The 17,646-nt window shown below is 35.8% G+C and overlaps 1 long non-coding RNA gene and 1 pseudogene across 1 annotated transcript in view; both read left to right on the top strand.

Annotated features, from left to right (window-relative positions):
• The first annotated feature begins 6,731 nt into the window (after positions 1–6,731).
• The window catches only part of LOC141511680 (uncharacterized), a 51,444-nt gene continuing 40,529 nt past the window's right edge, over positions 6,732–17,646 (top strand). The window contains exons 1-2 of the long non-coding RNA XR_012475364.1: positions 6,732–6,872; positions 9,197–9,288. This is a non-coding gene — a long non-coding RNA (uncharacterized LOC141511680). The remainder of the gene's footprint in view (positions 6,873–9,196; positions 9,289–17,646) is intronic.
• Positions 14,324–17,194, top strand: LOC141510882 (mitochondrial enolase superfamily member 1-like; annotated as a pseudogene).

The raw sequence follows: 17,646 nt of genomic DNA, 5'->3' as shown, positions 1-17,646 counted from the left end.
TTTGATATGCTCCCTTGACAACCTATAGTGAGGGTAGTTATGTTTGTCCACCTGTCTGTTGACTCCTTCAATAACTAATTTTCCTTTCAGCCCTTGTTGGTAGATGCTACGGTTTCTATGACTTTTTATTCTTTCCCAATAAACTAAGGTTGTTAGAGTTCACATATTGGTTACCTATACTAACTATTCTCTCACCATCTTTGTCATATATTCCTGTGTATGCTAAGGGGGGGGGGAACTGTTAATTTCCCTGGAATTCTATCTGACCCATCTTGTATCTGGTTTCCCTGTATATATTCTGACATCTCCCCGGAACTCCCAGTGCTGTATCTTCCACAGATTTCATAATGTTGAAGCCTTTTGTATGTCTCAGGGAGAGGCAGTCCTGTTAAATTTGGACAGAGTTCACAATCTGTTTTATTCAAGAAATTTCTCTGAAATCCTTCCTTTATAGTCATTCCACTATTAGGATAAGTAAGTTTTGCAATCAATAATAGACCTATAAATATGGGTATACATGGAATCCCTGGATATATATTGAAGAAGGAAATGTTGTTCCATCAGGCAGTGTGACTGCCCTGAGTCTTGCCGCGACTGTGTCAAACAGCTTAGAGACCCTGGCTCCCAACAGTTTCTTTATGACATGATTGAATATGGGTGTTCTTGATAAGCATTTAAAGTTGTGTGTGTGTGTGTGTGTGTGTGTGTGTGTGTGTGCGCACATGCGCGTGTGTGGAGAGAAATAGACAAACAGAAACAGACAGAGAAGCACAGAAAGAGGATGGGAAGAAAAAGGAAGATGAGAAAAATAATTTTTTTTATATAAACCCTGGGATTTTCCCCAATTGGGGGTTAGAGTTCAGTAAAGGAGGATTTTATGGATTCAGATTAATATTACTCCTAAAGGCACAGAAAAGATAAAATGAAGTTGGACTCATACTTAGGTACAACATAAATCAGCAGTATTCTTTAGAGAGGAAAATCCATAAGTTAAATCAGAATAATGGATATCAGAGGTAGGTCCAACATTCTTCCTAAATTGTTTTTTTTTGTTTAGTTTTTATAAGGAAGTGAGGTTAAGTGACTTGCCCAAGGTCATACAGATAGGTAATTATTAAGTGTCTGAAGTCGGATTTGAACTCAACTCTTCCTGATTCCAGGGCCAATGCTATATCCATGCACCAGCCTAGCTGCTCCTGCTACTCCTTTTGTCCTTAAAAGATAGCTGTCTCCTTCTTTCAGAGTAGGACTTTTTTGAGGGGGCTGACATCCTGTTTATTGGCAAAATTCATGCTTTGTCAAATAATTGATCATGTTTGAAACTTTGTACCTCAGTTTACCTTAACTTTGATCCTAACAGCTATGCCTAATATACAATATTTCATCTTTTGTCTTCCTATCTTTGTGCTGGCTACCACACATTCTTGGTATTCATTAACTATATCTTTCTTTTTTTGCAAGGCAGTGGGGTTAAGTGACATCCCCAAGGTCACACAACTAGGTAATTATTAAGTGTCTGAGATCAAATTTGAATTCAGTTCCTCCTGACTCCAGGGCCAGTGCTCTATGCACTCTTCCTATATTCTGAAGAAAACTCTTCCCCACACTGTGTAGAATTGTAGTTGAAGGCATAAAAGTCAACTTGAAGGGAACAGCTGGGAAAGAAAGGCTTTACCTATCTGAGAGTGGAAGGCCTTAGAATGTAAACTCTCTGAAGGTGGGTACAGATATTTTTGTTTTCAATATATCCCCAGCATCTAGAAAAGATGCTAGTATAAAGTCAAATTTAACTGAAACGTTTTATGCTATGAAGGAAATTTATTCTGTAATTAAATTTGTATTATAGACAGGATGTTTGGAGGAAAAAAAGCACAAGTACAAAAATTCCTATTGACAAGAATTCCACTTATGCTGAAGACTAAATGCTTAGAAACAACAATAGGATTTTGTCTCTGCTCATCCAGGATGTCTGTTATCTTAAAGTTTGTTGATCAAGGTACTGACATTGTGATAACCAGATAGATAATTGACACAGATGAAAAGGTCTTCACTACTGTATTTCAAATTGTGGATAAGAACAAGTCTTAGTGGCATAGGGCTTCTTGGAAGAGAAATGTCTTAATCAAGGGAAGTAAATGATTTTCATCTTTCAAGTAACTTCTTTATGAAACTGATATACTCTGCTATGTTTTGTCCATTATTTTAATCTCAAAATTTTTCAATCTATGGACTACTTTCTGTGGACCACCTTTTGCACCCATTTTGAACTACCACTATTAAATCAATAAAATTTGTCAGCATTAATGAAATTGGCATGCTCTTGATAACACAAAATTCTGTTCTATTCTAGTGGAACAAAAAAACACCATTTAGCTTTTTGCATCAGGGTTTAAATCCTCATTTTGCAGTTTATTTTTGTGATCTTAGATATGTTACTTCACTACTCACTTCCTTACTTTTCTCATCTGTAAAAATGAAAGTTCAAGCCAAATCACCTCCATTTTTTCTTGTTCTAACTTTGAGTCAAAGATTAAGTGGGTAAGTTTCATTTTAGCATATTTTAAGCAAGTTATTAAATTGTGCTTGAAATAAAAATGTAGACACAATTTTATTTTAAAAAGAATAAAACAACAGCAGCACCTCAATCACTTAAAACATGGTCTTGTCTCCCTGGATAGAATGTAAACTACTCAAGGACAGGCACTTGTATTTTCATATCTCCAGTGCATAGAGTACAATGCCTGGAACATGTTAGTCACTTCATAAATGTCTGTTAATTGATTGAATCAATCTAAGGTTTAGATTCTCAAAAAATGATGTCAATGAGGAAAGTCAGATTAAAGTTTAGTTGCCAAATACTGTGCTAAGCCTATTCTATTCGGGTAGTTGTCTGTCTCTACCTTCTCCTTTCCTTTGGTCTGGGTGTTTGGAAGAAAACTTAGAAGACAATAGAATGGAGGATGTAAACCATCTTTTCCCTTTGGTTAAAACAAGACAACAAAGTTAATTTTATAAATGAAGTTTAATTCTCTAGGATCTTACCAGAAACCCATGGGTGGACGGCATCCTTACAAATGCCAACATTGACCCAACGTTTTGGGGAATTTTTATACAATTTAGAGAAAGAGCTGTAAAACTTTAGGTGATCAACCAATGAGATTTCACACAAGTACTATGGTTTTACAAATACAATTCTCTCAAATCTTATGATATTTTTTGAAAATTCCTATTGACAAGAATTCCATTTATGTTGAAGAGTAAATGTTTATAAACAAAAACAGGGTTTTCTCTCTATTCATCCAGGATGTTTCTTATCTTCAAATTCAGCTCTCTCTTGTGCTTCATCTATAAAAAACTCCTTCTACCTGTTCTATTAAATGAGAAAGTTCATATGAATATTATCAGTATCATTTTTCTATGCAGGAATACATGCAGTTCATCATCATTAAGTCCCTCATATTTTCCCCTTCTCCACTCTCTATACTTCACCTGAGTCCTGTATTTGAAGATCAAACTTTCTGTTCAGCTCTGGCCATTGCAACAGGAACATTTGAAATTCCCCTGGTTCATTGAAAGTCCATCTTTTTCCCTGGAAGAGGACATTTAGTTTTGCTGGGTAACTGATTCTTGGTTGTATTCTAAGGTATTTTGCCTTTCAGAATATTATATTCCAAGCCCTATAAGCTTTTAATGTATTTGCTGCTAAGTCCTGTGTGATCCTGACAGCAGCTCCATATTTGAATTGTGTCCTTCTGGTTGCTTGTAATATTTTCTCTTTGACTTGGGAGTTCTGGAACTTGGCTATAATATTCCTTGGGGGTTGGGTTTCTTATTTTTTTTTTTTTGATTTCTTTCTCAGGGAGATAGGTGGATTCTCTCAATTTCTATTTTGCCTCTGCTTCTAGGATATCTGGGCTATTTTCCTGTAGTAATTCTTTGAAGATGATGTCAAGATTCTTTTCCTGATCGTGACTTTCAGGTATTCCAATAATTTTTAAATTATCTTTCCTGAATCTGTTTTCCTTATCAGTGTTTTTTTTCAATGAGATGTTTCACATTTTCTTCTAATTTTTCATTCTTTTGGTTTTGAAGTATTGTGTCTTGATTTCTCATAAAATCAGCAGCTTCCCTCAATTCCATTCTATATCTGAAGGATTTGTTTTCCTCAGAGAGATTTCTTATTTCTTTTTCCATCTGGCCAATTCTGCTTTTTAAAGCATTCTTCTCTTCAATTACTTTTTGAGCTGTTTTATCCATTTGATGTATGCTGGTTTTTAACATGGTATTTTCTTCAGCATTTTTTTGGATCTCCTTGACTAAGCTGCTGACTTCTTTTTCATGTTTTACTGCATCTCTTTCATTTCTTTTCCCAATTTTTCTTCTATCTCCCTCACTTGATTTTCAAAGTCTTTTTTGAAATCTGTCATAGCCTGAGCCCAATTTCTGTTTTTCTTGGAGTCTTTAGATGAAGGAACTTGTACTTCCTCATCTTCAGATTGAGTGTTTTGATCCTTCTTGGGATCATATACAAAGTATTTCTCAATGGTGTTCATCTTTTTTCTCTGCTTGCTCATTTCTCCATCCTGTCCTTGGTTTTTGGGGTGCTTCCTGATCTTTTGAGTATTATTGAGACACTCCCCCCAAAGGATCCCCATGTGTGAGGCTCTGTCTTCCCATCTGGTCTGTGAATGACTACAAGCATACCTCTCTGCCATGGGGCTGAGGTGGGGGGGGCTGCTGTTCTATGAGGGGCCTAGACTGGGATCAGGATCTGAATGTTGTCAGAGCCCCAGAGTCCTGTTCCAGGGACAGAGGACAGACCTTGGCAGTCCCTCTCCACTGCCCTACCTAGGCTCAGCACTCACACCTGAGGACTCCTGCTTACTGGCTCCACCTGCCTCCAGTTCCTTGATCTGGGCTTCCAAGGCCAGGCTGCTCACTGAGTGTCCTGAGGGCTAGGCTTCATGTGCTAGCTCTGACAAACTAGCACTGTTAAGAGATCAAAAGTTGTACTCTTGCATACTGTGTTGTGAGATTTTAGGGGTTCTGGCCTAGCCTTTCCAAATCCCCAAAAGGTCCAGTGACCTCTTCTTAAATCCCTGGGTCTGAGGAGAAAAAAGAAGAGTTACTGGGGAGTAACACAAAAAAAACCTTTAATCTAAATTACTTTTATTAATTTTTATTTTTATTTTACATGCTAATTAAGACCAAGTCAGTGTAATGTGCCAAATCAGTAAATCAAACCCTGTCAATCAGACAGAAAAGAAACAATAGGAAATAATGGTAAATAATAGAACCCTCTTCTTCCCCTCAAAACAAAGCGTGATTTTCAGGAAAATCTGTTCCATGGTGCCAAATCATGAATTTTTGGAAAAGAAAAAGATCTATTTTTGAAAAGGAAGAATGGAAAGCACAGAGACATGAGCATGCAGAGAGACGGCTGAGAGCTTCCCTCTGCCTGTAATTTAACACAATGACATATAAAACACATAAAGGGCATTTTAAACCAGAGTCCCCCTGAACTCCAAGGAAAACCCCCACCTTGTTCTCACACTAGAGGGTTCCCTAAACACTACATAGACAAAGATAAGGGGGTGCCACACAACTCCTTTATGCTTATCTAAGGATAAATTTTTAACACTCTCCCCAGCAAACAAAAAAAAGCCACCATGAGTGACAAATCTCCCAACAAAACAGAGCTAAAAATCCAGAGAACATTTGATTTTCAAACAAAAAAAATTCTTTTTAAAATAAGTCTATCTATGCAAATTGTTCACTTTCCCATTTGAAAGCAAAAATGTATTTACTGCTAGAAAAAACAGGTATGGAAAGACAGCCATTGTATAGGTCAGCCACAGTGAATACAGTAGCAGAGGGAGAAATGGACACCACAGGAGAGGGAGGGAAGACAATAGCTGAAACTGGTTGTCCAAGGTGAGTTTTAAAAACTTGGAAGACTTGTGGGGAAGGACTTCTTAATTTCTGGTTTTTATTATTTTCTAAATCTCTGAGAAGGGACCTACACTGTTTTTTCCTGATGTCCAGATTTTTTTGCAATTATGATGAATCCTGGCTGCCTGATCCTCAGGCTGCCTCCTAGCTGTAGACGTGTCTTGGGTGGGGAGGTGTCAGCTGCTTGTGCTGCAGTCAGAATCTTATTTTTCTTTGCCCTTAATTCTCTCTTTTCTTAGAAATCTTTTTCTTTTTGCTCTATTAAATTTTGACTCAATTTCTGAGCCAATTTGACAATGAATTGAAGATATTTATCTTACCAGCTTGGCTCACATATCTTAATATTCCTGGATAGAACAGGGTGCAAATTGTTAACAAAATAAGAGAGAAACTGAATCTGTCCTCATCCTTCTTTATCTTGCTTCAAACTTGAATTTGTGTTGCAGGCTTCTGCTAATCCATCAAAATATTAGAACACTGCTTCAGCTTCCTTCTGAACAATAGTTTTAATTTTTGAAAGTTTTACATCAGATACAGCTTGTCCTCCATCTGCAGGTTGAACAGTCTGAGAACATGGTGTGTTTATGACTCTGAAAGGATGGACCTCCACTAATTCAGACTTCAGACATTTATCTGGAGCTGAGGAACAGGTAAATGAGATAGGAGGGTAAAGAATGAACAGTCAAGGAAGAGGGAGGAGGTGGATAATCAGGAGGGGGCTAAGAGAATGAGTTAGGAACAATGCTCACAGCCTGCTCTCCTGACTCAGGATGGGAAGGAGTGGAGACCTCCACTGGAAGAGACTCAGGGGCCTTTTCAGCTATGAGGCTTTTTGCTTCTTCAGAAGAAATTTCCTGTTTGGCCCTAAATGAGGCCTTCTCTGATTTTTCTTTCCTCTTTCTAACATTTCTCCATATTAGGTAAGCTCAATTTTCTTTCTTTTTTTTTTTTTTTTTTTTTTTTTTTTTTTTTTTTAGTTTTTGCAAGGCAATGGGGTTAAGTGGCTTGCCCAAGGCCACATGGCTAGGTAATTATTAAGTGTCTGAGGCTGGATTTGAACTCAGGTACTCCTGACTCCAAGGCCAGTGCTCTATCCACTGTGCCACCTAGCCACCCCTCAATTTTGTCTTAAGATTATTTACTTTAGTTCTGTCAAATGAACCCCACATAGGCCAGTTAAGCTGGGGGTTATCACTGGTTAATTTTTGCCACTTCTGGCAAAATATGTGATCACTGGAATCGTAATTTTTAGTCATTTAAAAAAAAGCAGGAGTTCTCTTCATTGGGCCTCTGATCTTAGATTTAGTTTGTCCCATATTTTCAACAGTCAGTTAGCAATAACTATACACAAAATCCACACACCAAAAAAAAAAAAAAAACCACACTAAACAAATAACATACAACATGCACTAGACACAAGACACTAGGCAAATATTCCTTTAAGTTTTTATCAAATCAACAATGCCAGATATCTAACCAATGAACTATCTTACCAAGATATCTTGCTTAGATTCTAAAAATAAAGCCTTAACATCCCTTTCAGCCTGCAACCAACAAACCAGGCAACAATTTGCCCATGCAAAACCCTCAGCAACAATCCCAGAGAACTTCACTTCATAAAACAGCACAGTTCACAACCAGGGCAATTTGAGTTTGAAAAATAATAATCTCACCTTTAGACAAGACACTAGCTCCAGGCTTAAATATGTCCTGTTTTCTTTCCCTTAGGGATCCCTTTGATGAGTTGTCCAGAGGAAAAAAGTTTATCTTTTTTCAAATTTAAGCCTAGATCTGAGTTATGGCACCATTAACTGTAAAGCATTTTTTTCCCCTTTGGCTAAAACAAGACAACAAAGTTAGTTTTATAAATGAAATTTAATTCTCTAGGATCTTACTCAAGACTCATGGGTAGATGGCTTTCTTGTAAATGCCAATATTGACCCGACATTTTGGGGAATTTTTATACTATTTAGACAAGGAGTCATAAAACTTTAGGTGGTCAACCAATGAGATTTCACATAGATGATATGGTTTAACAAATACAATTCTCTCAAATCTTATAATATTTACTGAAAATTCCTATTGATAAGAATTCCACTTATGCTGAAGAGTAAGTGTTTACAACAACAATAGGATTTTCTCTCTACTCATCCAGGATGTCTCTCATCTTAAAGTTTATTGATTAAGGTACTAACATTGTGACAACCAGATAGATATTGACACAGGTGAAGTCAACATTATAGGAGACAGGCATAGCAGACTAGCATTGCATAACCCTTAGTTAAAGGTTAATAGATCAGAAATATATTGCTTAAGAATTATTAATTCCATCTCAAAGAATATCAGGTTATACATTTGTTTGTCATTGATTCAACCAGGGCAGTTTTCCTGTCTTTCCAGGATGACTCTCCATCTAATGTACAACTTGAAAACCATTTTTTGAGATGCACATTTGAAAAGGTCTGCACAGATAAAATCTTTTTCCCTTTGAGCTATCAAAAAGACAAACCCTTTTTGTGTCTGTGTGTGTGTGTGTGTGTGTGTGTGTGTGTGTGTGTGTTGGGGGGGGACAGAGATAAATATTCTGAAGCTCATTTAGAGCTAACCGAATCAGAACTATAGAGATCAAGAAATGTATTAAATTAGACAGGGAGAACATGACTTTTAAAAAACTTTCTTTTTTTCCCCCTCCCTTCTTTTTTTTATTTTTCCAATTACATGCAAAGTTAGCCTTCAACATTCATCCTTTTGCAAGCTTTTGAGAGCATGACTTTGTAAAAAAGTTTTTAGTTGTCTGAGATAAACATTTACTCAAGTAGTTATGTAATCATCATTAGAATTTTCATATAGGTATCCTGTTAAGCAATAAAAAAATGGAGATTTGTACATAAAAAAGAAAGCACATGAGTTTTCATTGTTGATTGTTCATATTATTCAATAAATAATAATTTTCCTGATTATCTTCTAGCCAAGAAATGGACAAAAGTTTAGGAGATCTTGAAAAAGCTGTGTTCTCTTTTGATAAATAGAGAGTCACTCTGGGAGACTTTAAGGCATTTGTACAGTGATGAGTTATGTTTTGATAAAAGGAATATTAATCAACAAGAAGGGCTACTCTTTTCTACCTACATAACTTTTTGACCTGTATAAAAGAATACTTTGCAAACCTTAAAATCTTATGTAAATGTTAATTATTGTCATTAAAGTAAATATCTTCTCATGAAAATCTCATGAAATTTCTCAGCTACAGGTACTATCAACTAACCAATTGGAGGAAATTCATCTGGATTTGGGGATCTGAGAACTTGGGTTCCAATCTAAGCTCTGTCATTACCTGTGAGTCCTTGGACAAGTTGATTAATTTACTGGGTCTTTTTCTCCATTGTAAAATGAGGGAGTTACAATTGCTCCTTTTAGCTCTAAATCTACTATATTATAATTGTAGAAATTAGCTTAGTATGTGTGATCTGTGTGTGTGTGTGTGTGTGTGTGTATGTCACTCTTGTGTCTCTCTATTACTGTCTTTCTATTTCTGTCTCCCTGCCCCTCTGTCTTTGCCTCTCTCCTCCTCCTTTCTCATTTCTCCCCCCACCCCACCAAGAAATATGAACTGAATTTGAAATCAGAGGACCTGGGTTTGAATCCTAGCTCTATCATTTAATTTCAGTATGATGTGAGAGAAATGATAATTTCTCTCTACTGTAATACTAATTCATTATTTTTTTGAGACTGAGGCCTTCTTCATCCAAAAATCAACCCATAAGGGAAATCTTTCTCAAATTTTTACTCAGGCTAAGATCTAATCAGACCATAAAAGGAATTTTAAGTTTGGGCCAAAGGAAGGATTTCTGTTCATTGTGTTGGGTCTGACAGATATAGGCTAGAAGCAAATTATCTCTTTTATATGTATGTTGAGAAGTCTATTTGATCAAGATTTGTGTAATTCAATCCAAGAGCCTTATTGTAATATAGTTCAATGTCTCACTGTAATATTATTTTTTTCATTAATTGCTAACCAATCAGAGTTGATTGCCCCCTCAAGAACATTTACTCTAAGAGAGATGGCCAAATGATCATCCTTATATTAGTTTTTTTTTTTTTTTGCAAGGCATATGGAGTTAAGTGGCTTGTCCAAGGCCACACAGATAGGTAATTATTAAGTATCTGAGACCGGATTTGAACCCAGGTACTCCTGACTCCAGGGCTGGTGCTTTATCTACTGTGCCACCTAGCCACCCCTCATCCTTATATTAGTAATCTTGCTAGCTTTATTAATTAAATGATTAAATTATACAGAAATTATATCTCTTAAAATGCCACAGATCTTGATCAAATCATTTAAATTTTCTGGGCTTCTTTTCACATTTGTCCATGAGAGGGATTAAATCCTATTATCCATTACAACTACATGAACCTTTATGACATTGTATTGGAAAGAATTCTTTTTTCTGTTTTCATCAACCTTTGCAAACCTCTCTTTGGGAAAGTGACTTCTGTCATTAAATGTTCTGTTTACTTGGCTTCAGTTTACTTGTAAGAAGGAGATCAATTGGAAGTTTATATAAAAGTTCTATTTCTTAGAACTTTTAATTTCCCAGTGAAGATGTCAAAATACTGTGGTTTTATTCTCCCTATTGTTGCAAAATGTAGTGTAATACTCCCTACTGTTTCACCTTGTGATACTATATTTCACATTGTTTCATGATCAAAGTCAGCATAACAGAGAACTGTAGCAAAGACTGGATAAGAAGGATAAGCCTTTGGTTTTATTATTTTATTTATTTTTGAATCATGCCTGTAATTTCTTGTGATTTTATTCTCCTTATTGTTGCAAAATATAGTTTAATGCCTTCTACTGTTTCACCTTGTGATGCTATATGTGATACTATGATCAAGGTCAGCATAACAGAGAATTGTAGTAAAGACTGGATAAGAAGGATAAGAATTTTGTTTTATTATTTTACTTATTTTTGAACTATATCTGTGATTTCTTTGGTAAAAGGAACTTCACATGAAGCAGTTACCTCAAGACCATTTTGGAGTTGGTTGTCTTTGAGAATTGCCTAGGACACCACTGAGGAAGCCATGGGTTAGAGGTGGGATTTGAACTCAGGTTCTTCCTAGTTTCATGAGAATAGATCTCTGTCCACTTTGATATATTATTTCTAATAATTAGCATGTATATATATATATATATATATATATATATATATATACCAGACAAGAGAATCAGAAATTGAGATAGTCATTCCCAACACTATAGCTTTTCTTGTTTCATTGTTTCAGTTGTATATAATTATGTGACCCCATTTGGCCTTTTCTTGGCAAAGATAGTGGAGTATTTTGCCATTTTCTTCTCTGGCTCGTTTTACAGATGAAGAAACTGAAGAAAACAGGGTTAAGTGATTTCCTCATGGTCACAGAGCTAGTAAGTATCTGAGATCAAATTTGAACACAGGTCTTTCTGGAGATTTAAAAATTTAATCACTCTAAGTATTCATGAGCCATTTATAACAGAGACCAAACCCAGTGACTCTTTCCCATTATGTGTCCTCAGTGACCTTTCTGAGCCTCTGCCATTGCTAGTGACCACTCCTTTTAAATGTCCTCTGCTGCTCCAGATGAATGTGCTCTTCCCTTACTCAAATTGACCCTAAAGTTCTTTGTTTGGAACTCTTTTTCCCCCCAATAGACAATTTTTAGCTTATAATGTACACATTTGGATGCAAGCTGTGTCTTTTCTTTTTTTTCTTTTTTTCTTTTTTGCTAGGCAATGGGGTTAAGTGGATTGTCCAAGGCCACACAGCTAGGTAATGATTAAGTGTCTGAGACCAGATTTGAACCCAGGTACTCCTGACTCCAAGGCTGGTGCTTTATCCACTACACCACCTAGCCGCCTCCAAGCTGTGTCTTTTCAATCTAATTGTAAGCTTTTTTTTAATTTTAGAAAGGTTTTATTTTTTTGTTTTTTAATTTTCCCCCTAATTTTGCTTCTTGGAGGAAAAAGAAAATCTATTTTGCCAACTTTATGTCCCTCACATTTAGTAAATATGAGCTTTGCCTAGATACTGAACCTATGGCATGATTCTATCTTTAAATTCCTTCTATCTTGCAACCACACCCTCAATCAGAATTTAAACTAGTAACACTTCTGAAGCTTGCATGACTTTGGACAAATCACTTTCCTGATATCTCAGTTTTTCTCATTTGTTAAAAATGAGCCAGTTGTAATAATTAATTTCAAAGTCTTTTTCAGTTGTAGATCTATGATCTTTGCTCTCTAGGTAATTGAACCTTTAGCCAAATTCACTCTTTGAGGGGGAATATCATTCATCAAGAACAAAAGGTTCATTCATAATTCCTTTTTCTTGGTGCTGTTTCAATTTCATGTTAAATTCAGTAGTAAGTTCAAAGGTTCTCTTATATGTTGAAGTTTAGAGATATGAAGGGGCTTCTGATATATAAATATTATGGAGGATCATGTAATTACAGCATTAGGGATGGAAGCATTTACTTTCAGCTTAGAACCTTCTAAACTCAAATGCAGGAGCACTTCTGAGGAGCTGTTTATAGAGGTAGAAGTGACTTTTGTGCCAGAATCTCTGAGTTTTGGGAAAAAAAAACAAAACTAAATATGTTCTTGTTGATACCGCCTTTTCAAATTCAACACATTTTAGCAAGGCTCCCCCACCCACCCTACCCGCACCCCTCAATTCAGCAATACTGGAAAACTTCTGTACTTAAATGTTAAAGTAGAAGGAACTTGGATCAGGGGCTATGAATTTAGTAGAAAATTTGAGACTCAGATTATGCAACTAAAGAGGGAGATAAACTAGGTTTTGTTCAGTGGATTCTGGACACAATAATTCATGTTTGATATTATTAAGACTTGAATTCCCTCCCTCCAATCCTAAAGCTTGCTCCTTAAAATTTGGTTTTGATGATACTGTTGTTGATGGCATTTGGGGTAACCAATTAAAGATAGAAATCTAGGGTTACTGAAAAAGAAAGGAATTCACATGCTAGCTGCCCCATGTTAGTTTAATTCTTTATTAAGGTTGAACTCACAAAGGTTGACAGTTTCTAGGGGATTCAGTAAATGTCTTTAAACTGAGTATTCTATTTTGTTACGCTAATAGTCAAAGAAAATCTAAATACAAATTTTTTGAATTTGTCACCCCTGTTCTTAGCCCTTCCCTTCTGTGAAGGATCTATAGGATATCAAACTTATAGACATTCAGGTTAATTCCATTGTAGCCCTTCATGTCATGATTTTTCAGAACTTAAACAAATTCAAGGGGAGGAAGAGAAACCCCAAAAGAAGGAGGACCTTTATATTGTCCAACTGCTCTAATTACAATTTGTCCCCTTTCTGATATACATCTGATGAAGTATTTCTTGGGAGGAAGTTTCTGCCTTTTTAGTGTTTGACCAGACTTGTCCAATGAATCACATTTATCAGCAAGCAAAAGTATAGTAGAGGGATGGCTCAGATAAGTCAATCAACAGTCAATAAACCTTGATTAAACATATACTACATGCTAGGCATTATACAAAGTCTTAAGAAGCCTAACAGGTTAAAATTCCATTGCCTAAGGTTAATCCTAATTTAAAGCCACTCTTTCTACTGTGTACCTTGACATACCTGCTCCATAGATACACAACTTGTCTTCATCTTAATGCAGCTGGGGTCAAGATGATTTTGTTTAGGACTCTGCCCTTTGATGGAGATTGATTCCTCAATACTCCACATCTAGGATGAGAGGTAGATTTGACAAGAGCTGGGAAGAGGGGAGATCTTGGTATTTTCACATGAGTTTCCATTAATTTTAAGGGACAGGTCCTTGAAGGAGAAAAAAAATCTCTGGGAAGAAGCAACCTAGAAGAAAGAGTAAAGAATAAGCTGATAGATAAGGAGATACTAAGGCTTAGATAGATCATATGAGAATGATTATTAGAGCAATTTGTTGAAGAAGGGAAGGAATGGAACTGAGATTATAAATGAGTTGCTATTGGTAAAGAAGTGATCCATTTTTTTTCAACAGAAATTGGAATAAAGGAGGAGAGAGTGAGGGAAGCAGATGAAGAGTTTTGAGACCTAAAAAAAGGGAAAAGTGAGAGTTCATGGTAATTGTCCATTATTTTCTCAGTAAATTTCTCAGATACTTTACTAAAATGGAAGAATGAAAAGATGGTGTGACAGATTTGAGAAGAGAAGAGATAGTTTAGAACAGCTGCTCCAGAAAATGTGAAAGAGAATTAATTTGAGAAGGGTACGAAGATTGTTTTACAATAATGAGTACCTAGTTGATATTTAAACACATACATTTGAATTGGACCCAGCCAACTTGATCTTGTTACTTCCTCTAGCATGTCAGTTGGAGTGAAAAACACAGATGATGAAGGAATTGCATATGGGGTTAGGATTTCACAAGACAAGAATAGTGATAAAATAAGGGAACAAAGTATTATGAGATGATAAAGTTGAATTTGAGGATTGAGATTGTGAAATGAGGGTAATGAAATCAGAGCAAATGTGGTAACCTGCAAAACATGAAGAGGAGAGGACTGAAGGGTACAATGAAGACAAAAAAAATTAGCCTCTCTCATATTCTCTTTTGTCAAAATCAGGACACTTGTCCTTCCTTGATACTATAGCCTCTTCTCTTTTCTTCACAATCTTTCATAGATCAATGGTGTAGTGATCACTTCTAATATAACAATTTGGCAAGCATGTCTTAGACATCCACTATGTTAATAAAGTACAGGTAAAGATGGAATGATAAGTGATCTTGGTAAGAGAGGCATTTTAGATTTTTTTTCTAAGAGTTGATTGTATTGATACCTTTTGTGTTTAATCTAATTTTTGCATTATTTCTAATTTATCTTCTCTTTCCTCCATCCAGATATCTATAATGTGGCTAGATAATTTGGAACAGGATCTAGAGGAGGGATCAATTACAATAGAGTAAACTTTTACAGGAGAAGGTTTTGTTTGAGTGATGACAAGAGAGAATCTGTAATTGGCAATTTTGAACAAGAAGTATGGTTCCTTCTGGTCCAGTGTGGGGTGTATATGAGAGGATCCAGTAGAAGAGAGTAAGGTCAGAGATGCAGTGTCTTCTGGGGTTTCTTCTCTATGACTCCTAGAACATGGAAAGAGTATGAGAGTGAAAGGTCTAAGTGTGTTAATGATTAAGTGAATGAAAATTCAAGAAGATATTAGGGACTGACTGAAAGAGAAAGGACCAAAAAGGAGAGAAGAAGATAGATGTTGGATATATACCTGTATATACCATTTCCTATAGTGACCAGGTTATTCTGACCAATAGTTAAAGCAGTTATGCAGGAAAGTACTCAAGAAGGGTTGGACAAGGTTTAAAGTAAAAATTGGTGTGGATCTTTTTCTTTTGGTGAGGCAAACACACATAGCTAGCAAGTATTGGATTTGAACTCAGGTCCTCTTGACTCCAGGGACTATGTTCTATCTATTTTGCAATCTACACAGTCTGGTGCTGATCCTGAAGATGACATTCATAGATGCATAATAATGATAGAAATGATTGGACCTTAAAAGATTTATTTTTTATTACATAAATATTTTATTTGTTTTCCAATTATATACAATAAAATTTCTACCTTTCATTTTTTTGTAAGGCTTTGAATTTTACAAAGCCCTCCCTTCCCTTGTCCCTTCCCCCACAGAAGGCAATCTGATAATCTTTACATTGTTTCCATGCTATGCACTGATCAAAATTGGATATGTTGAGAGAAAAAACATATCCTTGAGGAAGAAATAAAAGATAGAAAAATTATGTAGAACACAAAACAACTTTTCTTTTTAGATTTTTGCAAGGCAATGGGGTTAAGTGGCTTGCCCAAGGCCACACAACTAGGTTATTGTTAAGTGTATGAGACCAGATTTGAACCCAGGTACTCCTAACTCCAGGGTCAGTGCTCTATCCATTGTGCTAACTAGCTGCCCCCACAAAACAAATTTTTTTTAAAAAAAATTGAAGATAATAATTTTTGGTCTTTGTTTAAACTCCATAATTCTTTCTCTAGATACAGATGGTACTCTCTATCACAGATACCTTAAAATTATCCCTGATCATTGCACTGATGGAATGAGCAAGTCCATCAAGCTTGATTGTTACCCCATGTTGTTGTTAAGGTATATAATATTCTTCTGGTTGTGCTCATCTTGCTCAGCATCAGTTCATGTAAATCCTTCCAGGCTTCCCTGAATTCCCATCCCTCCTGGTTTCTAACAGAGCAGTAGTGTTCCATCACATACATATACCACAGTTTGTTAAGCCATTCTCCAATTAATGGACATCCCCTCCATTCCCAATTCTTTGCCACTACAAACAGAACTGCTATGAACATTTTTGTACAAGTAATGTTTTTACCCTTTTTTATGATCTCTTCACATTTTTATTGCCCTTTGGGCAAAATTCCAAATTGTTCTCCAGAAATGTTGGATCAATTCACAGCTCCACTAAGAATTCATTGGTGTCTCAAATTTTCCACATCCCTTTCAACATTGATCATTATCCTTTCTGGTCATATTGACCAATCTGAGAGGTGTGGGGGATACCTCAGAGATGCTTTAATTTGCATTCATCTGATCAGTAATGATTTAGAGCAGTTTTTCATATGACTATAGATAGCTTTAAAAGATTTTTGATGGTGGTTGTTGACTAGCGATGGAATGTACCAGAGTGGATGTTAAAGTTGGCTGAATTTAAGACACTGTGGATTGAAAAGTCAACCTCCTCTGATGATATTCTTCGACATGCCATCACCTCTAAGTCCTTAGCCCCATTGGAAATTGGCATTGTAACAGGAGAACAGTGCCATAATAAAGTAATATTTAAACAGTTCATAAAGGCTTATACCCTACAGTTTCTCCAGATTGACAGTTGCAGACTGGGAAGTATCAATAAATAGCTCTTTGTTATTGATGGCCAAAAACTTTCATCTTCTTTACAGGAATTGGCCTCTGTGAGATGATAGAGTATTTAAGAATATTTGATTATATTTCAAAATCTGGAAGTCCTGTAAATAGAATATGTGAACATGTAGATCATCTGTGAGGATATTTCACATATCCTACAGTAATTAAAAAAGTCTCTTACATGTCTTCTAAGGATACCAGCTATTCTACAGAAATGAAAGAAGAGTCTGTAAAGAAGTCTCAGAAGGCGAAGTATGGCAGAAACTCAGACTGCTCAGCTAAATTAAGTTCTTCACCTAACTATGGCTTTCCCCCCTCTCATACACATGAACTTTTAGTGAGCAGAGGGGGAGAAAAACTTGTCTAATTTGATATATCAAAGTCACATTATTTTCCAAGTCACTAAGGAGGCAACCCTTTACATAAATTTCTCAGGTATCATTCTCAATGATCTGATCCACAATCTTTGATTGTTTTTCTTAAAGAGAAAGTAGAATATCATAACTTTGAGCAAAATGTATATAAACATATTTATGTGATATTTGTATTTAACTCAGATGTGATTCTTCAATATAATCAGTCTTTTCTTTACACACTTTGCATAAGTAGTTATTTAGATAACATTATTATTATTATGTATGTTACCTATTTGGTAAAGGAAAATTCACTTTACTATACACATTCAATTTAAGATGTGAATCATATTTTATTTAGTAATGCAGAATGTCTGTATT

The sequence above is a fragment of the Macrotis lagotis genome, chromosome 2 (assembly GCF_037893015.1).
Source record: "Macrotis lagotis isolate mMagLag1 chromosome 2, bilby.v1.9.chrom.fasta, whole genome shotgun sequence".
In the NCBI taxonomy this organism is placed as follows: domain Eukaryota; kingdom Metazoa; phylum Chordata; class Mammalia; order Peramelemorphia; family Peramelidae; genus Macrotis; species Macrotis lagotis.
Note: the sequence above shows the minus strand (reverse complement) of the source record. Positions and strands in the feature narration are given on the sequence as shown.